General features: G+C 47.9%; 1 protein-coding gene across 1 annotated transcript in view; it reads right to left on the bottom strand.

Annotated features, from left to right (window-relative positions):
- CPQ (carboxypeptidase Q) overlaps positions 1–21719 on the bottom strand; it is a 362296-nt gene that overhangs the window by 7833 nt on the left and 332744 nt on the right. The window lies entirely within an intron of this gene.

The raw sequence follows: 21719 nt of genomic DNA, 5'->3' as shown, positions 1-21719 counted from the left end.
GCTGGGGTCGTTTGACCCCAGTACTCTTTCCTGCCATGGCAGGGGGTTGGACTTGATGATCTGCTCAGGTCCCTTCTGACCCTACTAAGTGTGAAACTATGAAGCATTTGCTGTGCCCTGCATGCCAGTGCTGCCCTAAGTGCCCCTTCCTAGTTATGCTACTGATAAGCAGCATAGAAAAGAAAATTATGAATTCTTTAAATTCATGTCTATATATCTTGGTTTGAGCAGTGTGTAGTAAATAGAACCCAGTGCCTAACATTTAAGTATCAGGTAAAACAAAATACTGAATAGCTGCTCACTCAGTGAATACTGTCTGTCTTTTGCACTGAAAAAGGTATGGAAATAAATATCAGGCAATCACTTAATTAAAGATTTTACCATGATAAGTAGACACAAGGGAAATGAATTAAGATTGCATGGACCTCTGTCATTCTGCCATTGCCTGGATTTTTGACCATTTGACTTGGCAACCTTAATTCTTTGAATATCTATTTTTGTGTGTAACAAAACATACAATGTAATCTAGAGGGACATTCTGAGACAAAGTTAGTTTTCTTCATCATTTAAAAAATAAAACATAATCCTTTAAAAAATCTAGATTGTAGGGATTTTTTCCTCACTTTAAAAATATACTAAAGCTTAAAAAGCCTTGCCACATGATCAGGAACATGGTTTCCCTGGTCACTTTGTGAGTCCCCCTGTCCCCCTAACCATACATTTACAGATAGGTGCTAGAGCACATACCTCTAATTCAATCCTTTTCCAACTTGCTGAAAATGGTCAGCCCTGAAAGTATAGACTAGGGTTTTTAAGTGCCTTGCTCAGTCCCACACACAACATTTAGAACTGAAGTTTTTGACTCGGTCCCTTGCCAGTTCCTTCTGTGGAATGGCACATGGCTGCACTGCCTAAACAGGAGACCACCACTCAAGCACAGAGAAAAAAATAAATGAGGGCTTGGGAAAACTTCAATTCCCCCTCTCATCTCTTCCCCTCCACAGCCCAAATATTAATAGTAGAATGGAATCAGGCCAGAGCTTGATTTTTTAGTATAGGATTGAGGCACTGATATTGGTGGTAATGGGAATGGATGGCTAAGCCCCACTGCTCTTGGTTCTTGAAAACAGTAGAACAGTATGTTACTGAAATCTGCTTCAGTTTAGATTAAGCAGGAAACTGTATGTTGATGTTTTCGATGTTTCTTAACTCTGAAGTTTTCTAGTGCGCTGAAATATTTGTGCCTTGAGAAATGAGGTTCAGTGCTCCTGCTAGTTTCCCACACTGCTTAAACACCCACAAGGGTTTCTCATGAATGGTCACCTAAAAGGTAGGCAGGACTGTGTGGATGCCATAATTACTTTGAAATGGTTGTATTATTTTATTGGATTAATGTAAAAGCCTAAATATGATCTTTCTGAGGGATGCTTCAGTGTAATTACATGTTAGAAGACACTCAAATGTCTATGTTAGTGTAGCTATGAACTCAATCATTCATTCATGAGCAGGAAACAGTATCACTTTGTTGTCTCTTTTTTGCATAGACTCATTGAACAAAGCTGTAAACTGGAGTTTTAAGCTGCAAGTGAACACGGGTCTATTTAAGGGCCTTATGACAGAATCTGAACAAAGGATTAATATAATTCTGACAAATCATATTTGAAAATATATTTATTCTGTCAGATTTCATAAGCAGTAGCTATTTCTCCATTCAAGCTGAATGATAGCATTCAGCTTGCATACTTACTCATTTTGACAGCCAACAAGATAAATATGTCAGCATGTGATTTGCCAAATACTTTCCCATGGAATTCAGATAGAAGTTGCTGATGGAGTTAATTTTCAAGAGTAGGATCATGGTATATTAAAACCCCCCACACAAAACAAAAACAAAAAAACAAAGCTATAAACAAAGTTTTCAACTACTGTGGCCAACATTTATATTCAATGGTGGATTAATCTCTGCACCCCCATGACATTCTCTGCTGTCCCATTTAGAAAGTTTAAGACGCCCCACATTTCTTATAAAGAATACTTAGAAGTGAAAGAATGGCTATTCATGTTAGTTCAATAGATGCCAGGGGCTAGACAATGCTTATTAGATTCTTGGCAGCTGGAGATTCAGAGGACACTATTGCTGGGCCAACATTTTATTTACCTTTTATTATAGTGTATTTCTTCATGGAAATGGCTTTGTGATCTTTACCATAGTGGTTGTTATTTATAAATTAGGAACAGCCCAGTGTCCTTTAAGGTGAAAGGAATCAAAAGATGAGGGTAGAAAAGGTGCAGAACAACAGACTGAAGAGAATCAGTCAGAGAATAACTTGACTGAGTACCAAATACATTTGTTACATTTTTATAAGTTATAAATAAAATAACTTTTTGGGACCTTTAAACAAGAGTAGGAAGAGATAAAGACTTCAAAGTCTTAGATAAATCTTTCTTTTTACAACATATGTTACCTATTAAGATTACTTCCTCCATAATTTTACTTGGATTCCATTTCTCCCCGCCACCTTTTGGTATCATACTGGTGAATTAATTCTGGAAGAGCTTTCATCTTGGAGGCCCAATCCATGAGGCTGTTAACATCAGTGAATATCATCCATTATCATTAGTAGGCATGGCTGGGATGATCTAGTTGAGGATGGTCCTGCTTTGAGCAGGGGGCTGGACTAGATGACCTCCTGAGGTCTGTTCCAATCCTAATTTTCTATGATTCTATAATTATTTCATCCAGCACTGAAATGCAGCCACCTGTGAAGTAAAATGTAATGACATAATGCAGATGAATGAACAAGGAAGGACAGAAAGTTAGGACTACTGTAGGCAAGAGAAATTACCCAGGGAACCTAGGCAGAATTATCCAGCAAGAATTTGACCAGGACATTATGGCTAACGACCTCCTACCTGTTAAAAAAGAAGAGGTTATTAAGATCATACACAGCTATCACAATCAAGTCACCACCAGTCAATTCAATTCTATCTGTGACTGGTATTGGCCAAGTCAATAGCCTTTATTTGCTATTAAGCTTGTGGTTTCATTTTGGTCCCAGGATAGATATACGTATCAGTTATGACTAGGAGAACCTTTAAAAATGGGTGAAAAAAATTGACACAAATGTATGCTGAGCACCAGTGGGCATGAGAAAGTAAAGATTGTGTTGTATCCAATTTAAAACAAAAGGCATAGAGCCTGCCCACAGCCTACGCTTGAGTATATTTCCAAAAGACCTGGCAGTTTAGTTTGCCATTTCCCTGGAGAGACCAAGGATTAAACAGGCATGCAGAGCATCCTAACTTTCTCCCTGGAAACAGTTTCACTAGACCAAGGTGCAACAATATAGGTGAGGTAAGGTTGTGTGGTCGCATCTGTTTTACAGATCAGCAAGCTCCAGTGTACAACTCTATGAATGTGGCTGCCTTCTTGGGAATGAAAATCCACACACGTGCTTCTGTTAACAAACCCTAACAACTAGATTGGGGATTGGCAACATGTTTGGGCAGAGTGCCAAAAATGCCTGCCACCTCAACTTGTAAGAGGTTGGCATGTCAGGAGCAGATGGCAGGGGAGCTGAGGGGCCCAATCCTTGTTGTGTCAGTGCAGCCCTGGCCCCTTCCCTGCCATCTGCCCTGAGGTGCACATGCCAAGCAAAATGAATTTGCATGCCATGCTCTAGCACCCAAGCCAGGGATTGCCTACTCCTGAACTGTGGGACATGGAATGTACCTTTAAGGGGCCAGCAGTGGGATGACCCAGTGTCTGCCCCCTGATGCCCAGTGGGTGTGATTTGTGGTGGTGGGTAGGTGGTGGGTAGTTATAGTTCTGCTGCAAGCTGTGAGGATTGAGTTGCTCAATCCTGTTCCTAATAAAGATAAAGCTGTTTACGACCCCACTGATCTCTGCCGAATAGTGACTTGAGGACAGAACCCCAAAGGCATGGAGGTCTGAGTGAATCCCCCATCCCTGAAACCCAGTGGCATAAACATTATACAACTAGATCTTAATTTAAATCTTATTGGACAGATTGAATCATAGAAAATTAAGGTTGGAAGGGATCTCAGGAGGGCATCAAGTCCAACCCCCTATTCAAAGCAGGACCAGCCCCAACTATATCATCCTACCTAAGGTTTTGTCTAGTTGGGCCTTAAAAACCTCCAAGGTTGGAGATTCCATAACTTCTCTGAGTAACTTGTTCCAGTACTTTACTACCCTCCTCCTGAGAAAATCTTTCCAGATACCAAACCTAAACTTCCCTTGCTGCAACTTGAGACCATTGTTCCCTGTTCTGTCATCTGCCACCACTGCAAAGAGTTTAGCTCCATCCTATTTGGAACCACCCTTTAGGTAGTTGAAGGCTGCTATTAAATCCTTCCTCAATCTTCTCTTCTCCAGACTAATAAGCCCAGTTCCCCCAGCATCTCCTCAGAAGCTATGTGCCCCAACACCCTAACCATTTTCATTGCCCTCTGCTAAGCTGTCTCCAATTTGTCCATATCCTTTCTATAGTGTGGGGTACGGGGTGCAAAACTGGACACAGAGCTCCAGATGTGGCCTCACCAGTGCCAAATACAGGGGAAGAATCACTTCCCTTGATCTGCTGGCAACATTCCTACTCCTGCAGCCCAGCAGGACTAAATGGTTGTGTCTGGTTCCTGGGCAGAAATTCAAAGGTAGGAAATCAACTTGTTCTCTTCCACCCTGTGACGGCCAGGCTCGGGGGGGTTCCCCCGTGAATAGCTGCCTGAGGGTGAGGACCGCCGCTGCTCATCCTGGGATGCCGTTGACCCGGAGTAGATGTTGAGTCATCCAGTTCCTGCCCTGGTTCTCGCGCACCACGACTTCCTGTTAGGTTCAGTAGGGCGGTTCCTGGTCACTCAACAGCCTGGGATCCCCGGCGGTCACGTTGCGGGGCTCCGCCACCCCTTGCACCCCAGCCTCACGTCTCCTCAGGTGTCCTCTTTTAACAAATATCCCGGCTCCCTATCCCGAGGCCGGTCGCCTCACCGGCCCAGCCGACCCTTATCCTCGGGCTCCTCGTGCCCTCGGCGTTACAGGACCGGGTCCCGGCCAAGATGGGGTTTCCTCTACAGGCCCCTGACCGGACCTCCCCGGCTATACTCCTCGACGGGCTCCTCCTCTAATGCAAGGAATCGGGAAAGCTAACACTAGGTCTTTAGCCCGGACCTTCCTAGGTCCCTTACGGGCAACCCTTCCCTTGGTCTTTGGCCACCGGTGGCCGACACCGGTTTATGCCCTACTGCACCTCCTCGGTGCCCTCCCAGGCCAATGCCCCAACCCCGGACCTGTAAGCCCAGCGTGTCATGGGTTCGCAGTCCCAGAACTCTTTGTCGCTGGATCCCTCATCCTCCAGGCCTGTCTGCTGCTCCCTGCTTGTAGTGCTGGGGCTGGCTGCCGCTGATATTCTCCATTCCGCTTGGGTGGGCTGCAAGTCCCCGCCGGGGTCCCCTGTCTCCCCTTTGAGCAGGTCCGCCATTCGGCTACGGCTGATGCTCTCCAACCGTTGGGCCGGGCAGATAGCAGCTTGCCTGGCCCCGGCGTCCCTTGACCCTCTTCTTGAGGGGTTTGGGGCCCGTCCCCCTCCGGGGTCCTCACTCCTGGTGGGTGCGAGGTTACCTGCTCGCTTCCCCCTGGGATCCTCTGCCTCGGCAGCAGAGAGACTTCTCCCTGGATCCTGCCGCCGTCCTTCCTTGGCGGCCGCTTTTATCACCGGCCTCCGACTGCCAGCACCGGCGCCGGCGTAAACAAGCAGCAGATGTCCCGCTCGGGCTCCGCCGCTGCTGCGGGTAAGTCCCATCCCAGCTCCCCGGGACATAGCCCCCCCCGCCAGTTGCCTTGTGGTGGTTTGGGGGGGGTCTGCCTGCCTCTAGTTTGACTGTCCATTGATACTCGTCCCTCTTTTTGGTTCTCCTGTCGGAGGTCCTGGATTTGGGGCATCTGGAGAGGAAGTCAGCTGTTATATTATCCTTTCCAGGGCGGTATTTAATCTGGAATTTAAATGGTTGGAGGGCTAGTGCCCACTGCGTGATCCGAGTATTATCGGTCCTAGTGGAGCTAAGCCATTTGAGGGGGGCGTGGTCTGTGATGAGTGTAAACTCCCTCCCCATCAGATAATACCTAAAGTGTTCCACCGCCCACCGGATCGGTAGACACTCCCGTTCTATTGTCGAATACCTGGTCTCAGCCGGAAGTAGTTTCCAGCTGGCGTAGGCTACAGGCCGATCAACACCTGTATCCTGTTGTGTTAAGACGGCTCCTATGGCGACCTCAGAGGCGTCGGTCTGCAAAGTAAAAGGGTTTGCGAAGTTAGGTGTATGTATCAGCACCTCATCGCATAAGGCCTTCTTCAAGGCTTGGAAACTCCATAGTCTTAACTCAGTCCATTTGAGTTCCTTCCGAGGGGTCCCCTTCAACGCCTCGGACAGTGGGGCCGCCAATTCGGAGAATCGGGGCACGAACCCCCGATAATAGCTTACTAATCCTAAAAAGGAGCGTAGTTGTCTGAGCGTCTGCGGTGGCCGAAAGGCCCGAATGGCCTGCACTTTGTCTTCTAACGGCCTTATAGTCCCTTGGCCTACTAGAAACCCCAAGTATTTCGTATATTTCTGAGCCACTGCACATTTGCAGGGGTTCTTTGTCAGGCTGGCTTGTTGTAGCTCACGAAGTACCACTCTGACGGCCCGTACATGCTGGCCCCAGGAGCGTGTGAATATAACAATATCATCAATGTATGCCACTGCGTACTCCACATGCGGCACCAGGAATTGATTCATGAGGCATTGGAACGTGGTGGCTGCCCTGTGTAGGCCAAATGGCATTCTGACGAATTCATACAAGCCCCAGGGGGTCCCGAAGGCCGTCTTTTGTCGATCCTCTGGTCGCACCGGTATTTGCCAATACCCTTTCGCGAGGTCCAGGGTGGTTATGAATTTCGCTGCTCCGATGCGTTCTACCAGCTCAGTCACACTGGGCATCGGAAAGGCGTCAAAAGTCGCCACTTCATTTAATCGCTGGTAATCAACGCATAATTGCAAACTCCCGTCGGGTTTGCACACGGGCACTAGAGAGCTTCTCCAAGGGCTCCTCAATGGCCTGATTACCCCAGGGCACGCATCTTCTTTACCTCCTCGCGTACCTCTTGGGTCAGGTGGTGTGGTATCGGCTGCCAACGATCCCGCACGACAACACCGGGCGGGGTTGGAATCGAGTGATACGCATCCCTTGTCCACCCGGGCTGCTCTGAGAAGACCTTCCTGAATTCCTCCAGGAGGCTTCTCACCTCTTTCGCTTGGGGTTCAGACAGTTCGACATCTACTTTTACCTCTTTTAGAGGTATAGGGATCTCACCTTCCCCCATTATTTCTCGCGCACTCGAGCCTTTGTGCTCTCCCTCCCCAAAGGCAGCCCATCCCTCTGGCTGATGCCATTCCCGTAGGAGATTAACGTGGTAAATTTGTCGTGTCTTCTGATGTCCTGGGCGATATACTTCGTAGTCAACGGGCCCCACACGTCGCGTGATTTCGAACGGCCCTTGCCACTTGGTTAGGAGCTTGCTAGTCGAGGTGGGCAGTAGCACTAACACCTTCTGTCCAGGCTGGAATTCCCGTACCTGGGAGCGCGAGTTATACCTATCCTTTTGCCGCTGCTGAGCATACCGCAGATTGTCTGCCGCCAACTCATGGGCCCTTCGGACACATTGCTGGAAGTCTTGCTGATATCTAGAAGGGTTAGTGATGGCAGCGGGACCCTGCTCCCACTCCTCTCTAAGAATTTGTAACAGACCTAGGGGGCGGTGGCCTAGCACTAGCTCAAAGGGTGAGTAGCCCAGGGACTCAGACGGTGCATCCCACAGCACAAACAACGCTAGCGGAAGCATCAGGTCCCAATGTTGCGGGTCATTCTGAACACACCGTCGGAGCACCTTCTTCAGTGTACCATTGAACTGTTCTACTAACCCGTTGGTTTGGGGGTGGTACACCGAAGTCTGGAGTTGCCTGATCCGCAGGGTCTGGCATACCCCACGTAGTACGCCCGACATAAAGTTCCACCCTTGGTCGGTGAGGATCTCATGGGGAACCCCCACGTGGCATATCCAGTGCACTAACCCCTCTGCAATTCGTGGCGCCATTACCGACCGCAGCGGGACTGCATCTGGGTATCGAGTGGCGTAGTCCATGAATACCAAAATGTTTTGGTGGCCACTACTACTACGGGGTAACGGGCCCACCACATCCATAGCAATGCGAGAGAAAGGCATGTCTATAACTGGCAGAGGCCTCAAAGGTGCCCGTGGGGGCCGGTCCTCCCTGGCTTTCTGGCACACAAGGCACGCAGCGCACTGCCAAGCCATGTCTTCTCTCATCTTGGGCCAAAAGAACCATTGTGATATCTTCCCGAGGATATGGTCTCTACCCAAGTGCCCCCGCATTGGGTTAGCATGAGCCAGCTGCCATACCACCTGCCGAAAGCAGTCTGGTAATACTAGCTGTTCTCTCCCCTCCGCGCCAACCTCCCCTCGCCGGATGTGATATAAGAGATTATGCCTCACCTTGAACTCATTGTCTCCATCAGACTCTATCTCTGGTTGGTGCCGCTCGTCCCGGGCCCTCATCCACAGCTCCCGTGGCTCTGGGTCCTCTTCTTGTCCTTGCCAGAACTGCGGGCCACTTGTGACGTCTTGCCAATCAACGAGGGGCTCTTCCGCCTCGGCCTCGCCGAACCACTCATCCCGAACCCACTGAGCCCGCCGTGCTGTTTCCAGATCCCGAACCCTTTCTAATACATCGTAAAGAGGGGCCCAATCCCTGTCTAACGACATATCACACACTAGCTTAGGGGCGACCCCGACCAACATCTCATCCTGAAATTCCATAACGTGTACCCCCACCCGTGCTCTGCGGAGGGCCTACGTCTCCCCATGCAGGCAGGCCACCCTTAAGGGTTCCCCTTGCCACTGCTGCACTGGCGGGAGGAGCTCGGCCCTAATTAGTGACTGGGCGCACCCAGAGTCTAAGACGGCTGAGAGCGGGTGACCCTCCACTCGAGCTTTCACCATGGAGTGTTCCCATCGGGGTTCGTCCTTCCCCGCCCCAAAGCTACAACCCATTGGTTCTCCCTGGATTTGATCTTTGGGACCTTCCACTGGCCTATACGGGTACCCCTGGGACCGCCATCTATCCGTGCTCCGCCCTGGGCACTCTTGGGTGAAATGCCCCATCTTGCCGCAATGAAAGCACACCACATCCCTAGTTGGGGTTTTAGGACCAGGCTTACGTCGTTCCACTTCTTTCCCAGCCGCCGGCCCCGGTCCTCGCCTCTCACGCGGATAATGCCATTCGGCAGCCATAAAGGATTCTGCCAACTTTACGGCTGTCTCGCAGGACACAGGGGAGTGCTGGCGAACCCACCTCTGTGTCCTCCAAGTCATTTCCAAATTGTTCCATTACAATTTTGTCCACTAGCACGGCCATAGTGCACGTGGGTAAGTTGACCCACTTTCCGAATACGTCCCTAAGGCTTTGTAATAACAACCGGGGCCGTCTCTCTTCAGGTCCCTTCTTGGCCTGAAAGTATTCAGGGTTGAGTTCGAGGCGATATAAGATGGCGGCCTTAACAGCATCATAGTCACGGGCCTCTTCTCGTGATAAGGCTCTATAAGCCTCCTGAGCTTTACCTACTACCAGCGACCCTAGCTGGCTCGCCCAATAGGCCTTATCGAGTCTGAGTACAATAGCTTGCCACTCAAAAGCCTCCAGAAAGGCCTCCGGGTCATCCACAGTCGTCATTTTTGGCATCTGGACGATCGGGGAACCCTGCTGCGCCACCATTCTTTGCTGGGCCCCTAATAACTGGGTCACAGCCTGCAGCGTCTGGGCCATCAGGTCTGTTGCTGCCATATCAGCTGCCTGCATATTGGTAGTCGTCACCCTGAATGGGGGATGATTCCCGGCCAACGCACCGCTTGTGACTGCCGGGCTGGGGGGGTTCCCCCGTGAATAGCTGCCTGAGGGTGGAGGACCACCGCTGCTCACCCTGGGATGCCGTTGACCCGGAGTTGATGTTGAGTCATCCAGTTCCTGCCCTGGTTCTCGCCCACCATGACTTGTTGTTAGGTCCAGTTAGGGCGGTTCCTGGTCACCCCACAGCCCGGGATCCCCGGTGGTCATGTTGCGGGGCTCCGCCACCCCTTGCACCCTGGCCTCACGCCTCCTCGGGTGTCCTCTGTTAACAAATACCCCAGCTCCCTATCCCGAGGCCGGTCGCCTCACCGGCCCAGCCGACCCTTATCCTCGGGCTCCTCGTGCCCTGGACGTTACAGGACCGGGTCCCGGCCAAGACGGGGTTTCCTCTACGGCCCCCTGACCGGACCTCCCCAGCTATACTCCTCGATGGGCTCCTCCTCTAATGCGAGGAATCGGGAAAGCTAACACTAGGTCTTTAGCCCGGACCTTCCTAGGTCCCTTACGGGCAACCCTTCCCTTGGTCTTTGGCCACCGGTGGCCGACACTGGTCTATGCCCTACTGCACCTCCTTGGTGCCCTCCCAGGCCAATGCCCCAACCCCGGACCTGTAAGCCCAGCGTGTCGTGGGTTCACAGTCCCAGAACTCTTTGTCACTGGATCCCTCGTCCTCCGGGCCTGTCTGCCGCTCCCCGCTTGTAGTGCTGGGGCTGGCTGCCGCTGATATTCTCCACTCTGCTTGGGCAGGCTGCAACTCCCTGCCAGGGTCCCCTGTCTCCCCGTTCAGGTATGGCTGCCGCTCTCCAACCCTTGGGCCGGGCGGATGGCAGCTTGCCTGGCCCCGGCGTCCCTTGACCCTCTTCTTGAGGGGTTTGGGGCCCGTCCCCCTCCGGGATCCTCACTCCCGGTGGGTGCGAGGTTACCTGCTCGCTTCCCCCTGAGATCCTCTGCCTCGGCAGCAGAGAGGCTTCTCCCCGAATCCCGCCGCCGTCCTTCCTCAGAAGCCGCTTTTATCGCCGGCCTCCGACTGCCGGCACCGGCGCCGGCTTCCGGCCGCACTGGCATAAACAAGCGGCGGATGTCCCGCTCAGGCTCCGCCGCTGCCACGGGTAAGTCCCATCCCGGCTCCCCGGGACACACCCATTCCCTATACTATTCAGGATCAGACCCATTCTAACCCTCAAACTGATTAATCTTACTGCACAATTTCCTGTCTTTGTCTCTGATGTCTCATATTTCTGAAGCCACCAGTTTAGTGTAGGGTACCTCTTCATTTTACACAGAAAATGGGTACAGGCTGAAGTCAATCTTTTCCTAATCAGCAATACATTGCAATAGGTATTATCTGAAGAAATATCATGATGTCTGAATGCTTCTTCTGACAGAGTGGAAATTTCTCTGGGCCAGAATGCTGCCTGTGGCCTATTCAGTTCAAGTTTAGCAAAAGAGCTGGGAGGGAGACCTTCATGAATTTTCATACCAGAGACAGCTATAGCACCTGATTTTGGTGGGGGTAGAAAGAGGAGAAATGAATAAGGAGGTTTCAAGACTGCAGTTTACAAATGTCCTCTGGTACTTCTTAACAGAAGGTGAATTGAATGCCAAAGAAATTTTATGCAAAGTTAGCAGAAATTGCTAAGAGTATGTGATTGCTCAGAACAGTCAGTCATCAGATCACATTACAATACACTCAGAATCAAAATACATTGAGGAAATTCAAGCAGCAATATAATTATAGAAGGCCAATAACTAGCATGAGATGACAGACAAGGTAAAGTGTAGTACCAGGGAGCAATTCAAATCACAGTTTTAAATATGTTTGAGTAATAGTCTAAAAACCAGGTATTTACATAAAACTCTTAAGTCACTAATATTTAACTAGCAATCTGGTACACTATATTTCCAACTTTGTTATCCCGTGCTCTACTTTATTTCAATAGGTTAGCACTAAAACTGATTGAAAAAAGGGAGAAAGCAGTCATATGAATTTTTTTGAAGAAATGTAGGAATTCTCTTTAAAAATTGCAGAAATTGTCTGAAATGTAATTTCAGTTGTTCCCCTTGCTACTGCTTTTTCTACAAAATGCGATTAACTTAATAACATTCAGTGTTGTCCCCCTATTTCCTTTCCCTACCCTCTGACTTCCTCACTTTTGGAAAGTTACAGAATAATAGAGAAAAATTAATAGTAAAAACAAATGCAAGTGAACAAATGAAAAAAATATAATTCACTAGACAACATCATTCTCTTGCATTCAGTACAAAAAGAGGAGGGACAAGTAAAGAGAAAGGGGAAAAGTGGGAAAAAAGAAAAAACCCACAAACCCTAAATGCCAACTTTGAAAATATAGAAATTCCTGGCTTTAATAAACATAATTTTTTTGTGAAAAGAAGCAGTCTTTCTATGAAACTTTTCTCTTTTGGGAAGAAACAGTATTTTTCTTTGAAAAAATATTTCACCCAAAAAATTTAATTATCTCTAGTTGCAACACAGTTGCTTCTTCAAGGTCAATTGCACACACTTTTGTAATACAAAGAGTATGTAGTGTTGAAACCAGAAGAATGTGAACTGAAAGAAACTTCCACTTATTTTACACCCTCCTTCTTCCAGAAATATTGCATTAATAGAAAAACTTTTTTATGAGCATAGCTTGAAATATCTTGAGAAATAAAACTGAAATTGGGTACAAAGTATTCACTGAAACTGCAAATGTTAAAAGATCTGCATTGGGTGAAGAGTATTGATATTACCAAAACAAGAGATGAGCATGCATGAGAAGAAAGCTATTTTGCAAGAAAAAACATTCTGCAGCAATTTTATTTTATAGATATGCTCTATACAGGTCATGAAGTACATCATCTGAGGTTATCATTGTAAGCCATCCCACCCAATCATGCTCAAAATAGCTTTCAGATCAGGGATACATACACTGTAAGTGGTTACATTAAATTCTTATTCAGTTTTCACTGCTGTATTTCACAAAGTTTATCTTTTTTTTTAATTATAGGCTTTCATTTGCAAAATGAAAGTCATATCATGACTTGTCACTTAGTTAAATCTCCTACTGAATTCAATGAAAGTTGACCTAAGTAAGGAATTAACCCCAAACTCTTGTGTCAGTTCAGAGGCAAAGTTTCTATCAAAAGACATAGTACATAAAACCAGGAGTAATTAATTCTATATTTATACATGACAAATTGATACATGTGCACACAGAGTGACACACCCTCAAAAGTGGATATTTCAACCTTCATTTTTGTGAATTTGCTTTGACAAATTTAATATTACACATGAACCTACAGATTTATTGTGTTACAAGAACCTGAATTTCACTGTAGGACTCCCATATAGCATAAACCACTTTATGTGTAATGTCTGTCCCTCGCCCCAGTGCCTGACCTGAGGAAGGATAATAGATACCCAAAAGCTAGTCCAACAGATCTTCTACCTATACAGTTAGTCCAATAAAAAAGATCACAAAAAATTCTCACATCTCAAAATATTATGCTAACCTGAAACAAATAATTTGATTAAAAGGATGTGAGGAAACAAAAGAAGAAATCTTTGAACACCTTTCTTAATTTAAAATAATATAATATGTTAACTTGATGAATTATTTACAAGGAAAGAACAAAAGTGGAAGGTAAATGGCTAAAAGTAGCATGTTGGAAATTAGGATTAATTAATAAATGAAATAATAAAGAATGGGCTATTCCATCGCAACTAGTGTTTTGGGAGCTTTTAAAAAAAGGCTTTAGAAACCAAATGGACTAATGGAAAAAGGTAAACCAGGGTGACTCTACATGAGAATGATCTACCAAGAACGCGTCTACAAAGCATGATCCAAGAAGTCTTCAACCGTGGAGCAGGCAGAAGAAGACTCTGGTCCCAACAGCTGTGAAGGTGGAAGAAGGCTGCGATGGAGAAGTGGCCCCAGTTGGCATGGTTTGCCATGCCCCTGAACCCGGCCACCAACCACCAAGACTGCGTGGACCTGACTGCGCACCAGAGTCCCCGTATTAAATATGCCACGCACAGGCTTCCGTCAGATCCAAAAGCCCTGTGGCAATGGAGGATTGGAGACAGAGGCAGGGCTGTGATACCTGGAGGCCCCCAGCCAAGAACCTGCACACAGGCAGTTGTTGTGTGATGGTTGTTAGGCTCCTGTATTAGGACAGAGGTGTCCTTCAGCAGCTGCATCCATGACTGAGCAGACCTTTTTAGGATACCCTCTGCTCACCCAGAAGGGGAGAGGGCTAGAAAAAGTGCCCTCAAACTCAGCCCTCCTATCTTGCCTGGCTATGGGAAAATGCACCCACTGAGATCATCATTCCTGTGTTTGAAATAAGAAAAAGCTAAACTTTGGAACCTGGAATGCGAGAACGACAACCCAAAGAGTGATTGCCCAGAAAGAAGAACTGCCATTGTGGTTCAGGAGTTAGTGAGGCATAACATCGATATTGCTGCTCTCAGCAAAACCCACATCACCGGGGAGGGACAACCGAGGAAGGTCAGTGGAGGGTACACCTTCTGGAAACGGAAACCAGACCACAACCCCTGTATCCACAGAGTCAAGTTTTTCCATCAGGAACAAGATTGGTGATGTGCTCCCCAAACTCCCTTTGGGTGTCAATGAAGGCTGATGACCCTTTGCCCGCACCTCAGCCAAAACCAACGCACCATTGTCATCAGTGCATATGCTCTGATTCTGGATTCTGATGAGGAAGTCAAGGAAAGGTTCTCCTCTGATCTTGACAACGACCTTGCCTCCATCCCTAGGGATTGCAAGGTCATTTCTTCCGAGCAACTTCAATGCCTGGGTTGCATGTGACCACAAAATCAGGAGCAAACTATCAGCAAAAATGGTGTGGGGAAGACCAATTCCAACGGTATCCTGCTCCTGACCAATTGTGCCCAACATGGCCTGATCATGATGAATGTTGTCTTCTGCCAGAAAGACCAGCTCAGGACCAGGTGGAGGCATCTGAGGTCAGAGCACTGGCACCTCTTGGTCCCTTAGAGACTTTTGCCCCTGAGGGACATGCTTGTAATGAAGGCCATGAAGGGATCTGAAGGCTGCTAGATGGACCACTGACTTCTGTGCTCAGTGATGAACATCTGCCTGGTGCCAAGACACTAGAAGACCCAGAAAGTCACCTGGAGATGGCTGAATGGCACGGCTCTGAACGACCCTGGACAGCAGGAGGAGTTCCAGGCCCAGTTCTATAGTAAACTGGAGCAAGTCCATACTGCTGGTGACATTTCCATCCAGGCACACTGAGAGCAACTCAAGTCCACTGTCCAAGATGCCAGCACCCAGACTACTGGGTTTGCATTGCAATGGAACCAGGACTGGTTTCAATTCCAATGACACTCAAATTCATGATCTCCTTGAGTGGAAGCATGCAGCCTTCATCACCTGGCAAAGCCATCCATGAACTCAGTGAAAGACCACCAGCTGAAGGCTGAGGTCTAGCAGCGCATCCATGACATGAAGAACAACTGGTGGGCGGAGAAGGTGCACATGATCCAGGGCTATGCCAACCAGTATGACATGCATAACTTTTTCCAGGCTACCAAGACAACCTATGGACCTCGCTCCATTGAACAAAACCTGCTCTGATCACAGAACAGCTCCTGGCTCCTCAAGGATGATGATACCATCCATCTGCGTTGGAAGGAGCATTTCAAACTCCTCCTTAACTGGAACTCCACCATATCAGAAGAGACCCTTCAAGCTGTCCTGCAACACCCTGTGGTGGATTCTCTTGGCGATCCACCAACCATCACAGAGCTCAAGTGGGCTATCCAACAGATGAAAACCAACAAAGCCTGAAGAGGTCTGCAATACTGGTGGCTTCTGGCTCACATCACGACTCCACCAGCTTATTCTCTGCCTTTGGGATGAAGAGGATATCCCCGGGGGTCTCCAGAACGGGACCATCATGACCATCTACAAGAAGGGGGACAAATCTGACTGTGGAAACTACAGGGGGATTTCCCTCCTGTCCATTGTGGGTAAGATTCTGGCCTGCATTCTCCTGAACCGCCTTCATCCTGTTGCTAAGGAGATTCTTCCAGAAACTTAGTACATCCTGGGGCACTGCGGACATGATTTTTGTTGCCAAGAAAATCCAAGAAACACATCAGAAGCAAAATCAAGAACAGTTCCTCACTTTCAGTGACCTGACTAAGGCATTCAATTTGTTAAATCATGAAGCTCTGTGGACCATCCTCCAGCACCTTGGCTGCCCGCTGACGTTTGTCACCATGCTGAGACTCCTGCATAATATGACCGCCACCATCCTGAGTGGAAGATTTGAAACTGATGCCTTCCGCATCTGGGCCAGGGTCAAACAAAGTTGCATGATTGCTCCTATCCTGTTCACCATCTGCACGACCATCATCATCCACCTCATCCAAGATGATCTGTCATCTGGTGTCAGTATCCAGTATTAACTGGATGGCAAGCTTTTCAATCTTGGGCGCTTCCAGGCAAAAACAAAAATGATATCCACAACCTTCAGTTTGTGGATGATTGCTATGTGATGGCTCATTCTGTACAGGATGTGCAAGCAACCCTAGATCTCTTCAATGTTTCGTATAAGAGACTTGGCCTGTCCTTGAACATAGCCAAGATGAAGGTTCTCAACCAACTCTCCTTGGGCAAGCTGAACATCCCTCACGCTATCTATGTAGACAGGGAGGTTCTGGAGCATGTGAAGCACTTTTCATATCTTGGCAGCCACCTCTTTCAATGGGCTACCATCAGTGAAGAAGTCCAGCACTGGGTCAACTGTGCCATTGCTGCCTTCTTCAAGCTGCAACAACATGTCTTTGAAAATAGAGATTTTCGGATGTCAACGAAGGTCCTGCCTTATAAGGCTGTCATGCTGACCACCCTCCTCTACTGCAGTGAAGCCTGGACCATCTACCAACACCACATTAAAACCCTTGAGAGCTTTCACCAGCGGTGCTTACGTCAAATCCTGGGTATCAAATGGGAGGACCATCAGACCAGCACAAGCATCCTCCATAAAGCTGCATCCACCAGCTTTAAAGCCTGGAACTTCAGAAATCAACTCCAATGGATGGGCCACTGCCTCTGGATGTCTGAGAACCACCTCCCTTGCCAGATTCTCTTCTCTCAGCTCTCCACTGGCCAACACTCAAAGAGCACCAAAAGAAAACAGTACAAAGACATACTCAAGGTTGCCCTCAAGCATGGAGATATCAATACCAATGGGTGGGAGGAGCAAGCTGCTGACCTTTCAGCATGGTGCTACCTGGTCCACCAAGGTGCATGACACTTTAAGGCCCAACGACTCAATACAGAACGATGGCGGCGAAGGAAGGACAAGGAGACCAGCCCAGGGCTGTGAATTATACTTCCCCACACAACAACATGCCCCCATTGCCAAAGAATGTGTACATCCAGAATCAGGCTCCTCAGTCACCTGAAGACCCATCAAGCCTGATGGACATCATCCTCAACTTCGAGAGACTACTGATGACACAAGATGTTAAATGCACAGTAGACTCATTCTACTGTGCATTAGTACATCACAGCAAAAGCTGTACTATTGTGTTAATATGCAGTACAATTAATTAGTCTACTGCACGTTAGCATCACTTGAAAGGCATGTGCCAGCATTACAGTGCAGCAGCGATGGTTACTGTGCATTTAGTTAGTACCTCTTCTTACAGGTACTAAACTTGATGCACAGTAACCACAGCACATTAATGAATGTGTAAACATGCTCCCAGTATCCAGATTTACTTATAAGATTCTGTTCTTTATTGTATGCCTGTGTCACCAGGAAATCCAGACTAGTACACTGTCAGGGACACCTGCCTATCAGCACAGAACCAACCAGGTCTCCAACTGGACACACATGATTCTACTCTACTTTCCACTCTCTCCTTTGTCCCCTTCCAGCCCACCAATTGTATTTCTCCTGTCATCCCTCTTTGCTTTCTTTCTCTGATCCTGAACTGCACAGGACCAATACGATGGGATTAGACAGCTTATTCAGCCTGATGGCAATAGGTGAAAGAGATGGACTTGCCTGGATCAAACAGACAACATCCCAGCCACGGAAATGAACCACAGCAGATTGGTGTCATGGTTGGCCAGCAGGCCTTGGAACATCTGGGACCAACCAACCACTTTGAAACAGAAATAGCAATATATCTCCCTTTTTAATATCCTTTCTTTCTCCTCCCACTTTGTGCCTGCTTGTTTTGTTAAAGGAAGAAAAGTGACCACCCTTCTAACCACCGTTCTGGACAACTGACAATCAGCAGCAGTAATAACCCTGTTTTCCCCACACAGGAAGATTGCTTAACAGAGTAAGAGGCTCTCACCAACGTCCTCTTTCCAGTAAAGGGACTCTGATAGGTTCTGGTTAACTTCATCTTGTACAATCATTTAATGTCAATGTGTATTATGCTCTGTTCTCTCTTTTTCCATTGTGTAGTTCAAAAGATTTCAGAATGTCAGCATGATTTTTCTAGTATGTTTTTGCATTGAACTAAGCAGGCAGAAATCTCTGTACTTCAAATCTCAAACAATATTTAGCATTGTAGAGTTATGTTATCTTTTTCTTAATTGTTCTCTCTAATCAATTCCTCTTAAAATGTGAAGTCTCAAACTATAGACAATACTTTAGATAAAGCATAACAAGTGATGAGTAAAGTGTAGTACACTAATAGTCCTATTGATGTAGCCCAAAACTACCTTAATCTTTTTCTAGCTGCATCACACTGCAGACTTATATTGAGTCTGTGGTCCACCAAGACTCTTAGGCTAAGTAACTGTAACTGAACAGAAGTCCCATGCACACAAACCAGTCTAAAAATTGCACAACCTGGTTTAAGATAAACTTGGATCTATGTAGTATCACACTCATTTGATTTAGGTCAAATCAGTGCATGGAACTCCTGTCCACTTCCCCTGCACACTCCTGGGGATGGGAAAACCCACCTACTGGCTCAAGCCTTAGGTCTGTTCTTTCCACTCTCCCTCCCCTACAAACACTGGTCTATATTTTGCCCCTTGCTCCCCCACCAGCCAGCACATTCAAGCCTCATCCCACAAGTCTCTCTGGGTGCAGCCCCTTATATCCAGGTTCACCATTGCCAGAGCTGAACAAATAAGTCCCAGTAGGGGGAGAGGGGGATGGGTGTGTAGGTTCACTGGGAGGGAGACCCTCACCCACCTGTCGATCACACACCCCCAACCCTGCCCATGGGTTTAGCCTGGCCCCTTTACTCCACCTGCAGGTCACGCCTGACCCCCGATCCTACCCATAGATCATGACTGCTCTCCCCACCTGTGGGTTGTGCCTGCCCTCCTACCACTTTCAGGTTGTGCTTGCCCCCTCACCACACCTATGGGTTAGGTCCTGGGGCCAGTTTTGTTCAATATCTTCATTAATTATCTGGAAGATGGGATGGATTGCACCCTCAGCAGCTTTGTGGATGACACCAAGCTGGTGGGTATAGTAGATACTCTGGAGGGTAGGGCGAGGATTCAGAGTGACCTAGACAAATTGGAGGATTGGACCAAAGGAAATCTTATGAAATTCAACAAGTACAAGTGAAAAGTCCTGCAATCAGGGTGGAAGAATCCCATGCACCGCTACAGCCTGGGGACTGAGTGGTTAAGCAGCAGCTGTGCAGAAAAGGACCTGGGGATTACAATGGACAATAAGGTGGATCTGAGTCAGCAGTGTGCCCTTGTTGCCAAGAAGGCTAACAGCCAAGATTCCCTCCAAGGTGCACGCATGTGCGGTTGCGCACAATTTAATGCCATGCTGCGCACAAACTTATTTATGCTGTGCACCTGCCCAGAGAGGAGCTGGGCTGCAGCGCGGCATGGCAAGGTGAGGTGGGGGTGGGGGCTGGGCTGGGGACTAGTGAGGGCTCTGCCAGAGCCAGGGAACTGCTCTGCTCCCCAGCCCCAAGGCCATATGCCTCCTTACTTCTGGAGGCGGGGGCCGGGGCTGCCACCAGGAAACTGCTCCACACCCCAGCCCTGAGGCCATGTGCCTCCCCACTCCCAGAGGCAAGGTGGAGGCAGGGGCTGGGGCTGGGGGTGGCGTGGGCTCTGCTGGCTCTGGGAAACTGCTCTGCTTCCATGTCCTTCCTCACTCCTGGAGCAGGGACATGTGCGGAGCTTGTCTTCCCCAGATCTCAGATTAAATGCTGCAGGCTGCAGCAACTCGAGGCAGCCAAGAGCACACCCTAACATTTCACTTCTCTTCAGACAGCACATAGTTCTCCCAGTGTCAGTGTTTACACTTCCAGATGCACCATGGTTAGATTCACTTTGGTTACCTGCAGCAGGGAAAGGTGTGCAGGGCAAAGCAGGATGGTGCAGAACCTGGGTCTGCATCAGAGGAGAAGGAGCAGGTGCAAGGAATCGTTCCTAACCATGATACATTTTGGGGGTGCTGGTTACAGCTGTGTTTGTCTAAGGACATAGGCAGACAAGGTGCTTTGTGTAAATTATATCCCATTTACCCAAAGCACTTTGTCTAACCATGACATAAGATTTCTGCATCATGAATGGGGAGTCCCCATTACTGGCTCTGGGGAACTGCTCCGCTCCCCAGCCCCCAGTCTTGTGTTTGGAGGATTATTGCAAAATACATTGCATGAGGATCCATTACGTGAGGATTCTAGTCTATTAGGCTTAGTGTAGTCCAGATCCAGGCTTAGAGGAAGGGGGAGGCAGGACCAAAGAAGTGCGCTCACGGACCGAAGTGGTGCACTCATAGATCGCTACACCTTAGAGGGAACATTGCTAACAGCATACTGGCAGATCAAGGAAAGCGGTTATTCCACTGTGTTCTGCATTGGTGAAGCCACATCCAAAGTAGTGTCCACTTTTGGGTCCTCCACTATAGAAAGGATGTGGACAAGTTGGAGAGAATCCAATGGAGAGCAACAAAAATAGTTTGGGGGATGGAGCACATGACTTATGAGGAGAGGCTGAGGCAACTGGACTTATTTAGTTTGCAGAAGAGAAGGCTGAAGGGGAATTTGTAAGCAGCCTTTAACTACCTGAGGTGGAGTTCCAAAGAGGTAACAAGATTGTTCTCAGTGGTGACAGATGACAGATCAAAGAGCAATGGTCTCAAGTTGCAGCAAGGGGGGTCTAAGTTGAATATTAGGTAAAAATCTCTCACTAGGAGGATAGTGAAGCATTGGAACAGGTTATCTAGAGAGGTGGTGGAATCTCCATCCTTGCAGATCTTTAAGGCCTAGCTTGACAAAGCCCTGGCTGGAATAATCTAGCTGGAGATGGTCCTGCTTTGAGCAGGAGCTTGGACTAGATGACCTCCTGAGGTCCCTTCCAACCCTGATTTTCTACGATTCTGGGATTCTAGGTTCTTACCTGTAATGCTTCTATCCAGCTAATCGTCACTTATTTTGCATTTGTGCTGTTGATTATTATTCCTCAGGTACAGCACTTTACATTTATCAGCACGGAAGTTAATCCTATTCACTGTAGCCCAGCTTTCCAATCTACTGAGAACATTCTGAATTGTCCTTCTGTCCTCCAGCATGCTTTGTGTCATCTGCTGATTTGCTCAGGAAGCTCTCCATTCTAGTATCCAAATAATTAATAAACACACTGAGTACCACTGGGCCCAAGACAAACCCCTTTGGCCTCCACTCTAAACCTCCACCATTCTGACATAGATCCATTTGTAATTACCCTTTG

Source organism: Crocodylus porosus, unplaced genomic scaffold, assembly GCF_001723895.1.
Source record: "Crocodylus porosus isolate Cpor-Errol unplaced genomic scaffold, CroPor_comp1, whole genome shotgun sequence".
In the NCBI taxonomy this organism is placed as follows: domain Eukaryota; kingdom Metazoa; phylum Chordata; order Crocodylia; family Crocodylidae; genus Crocodylus; species Crocodylus porosus.
Note: the sequence above shows the minus strand (reverse complement) of the source record. Positions and strands in the feature narration are given on the sequence as shown.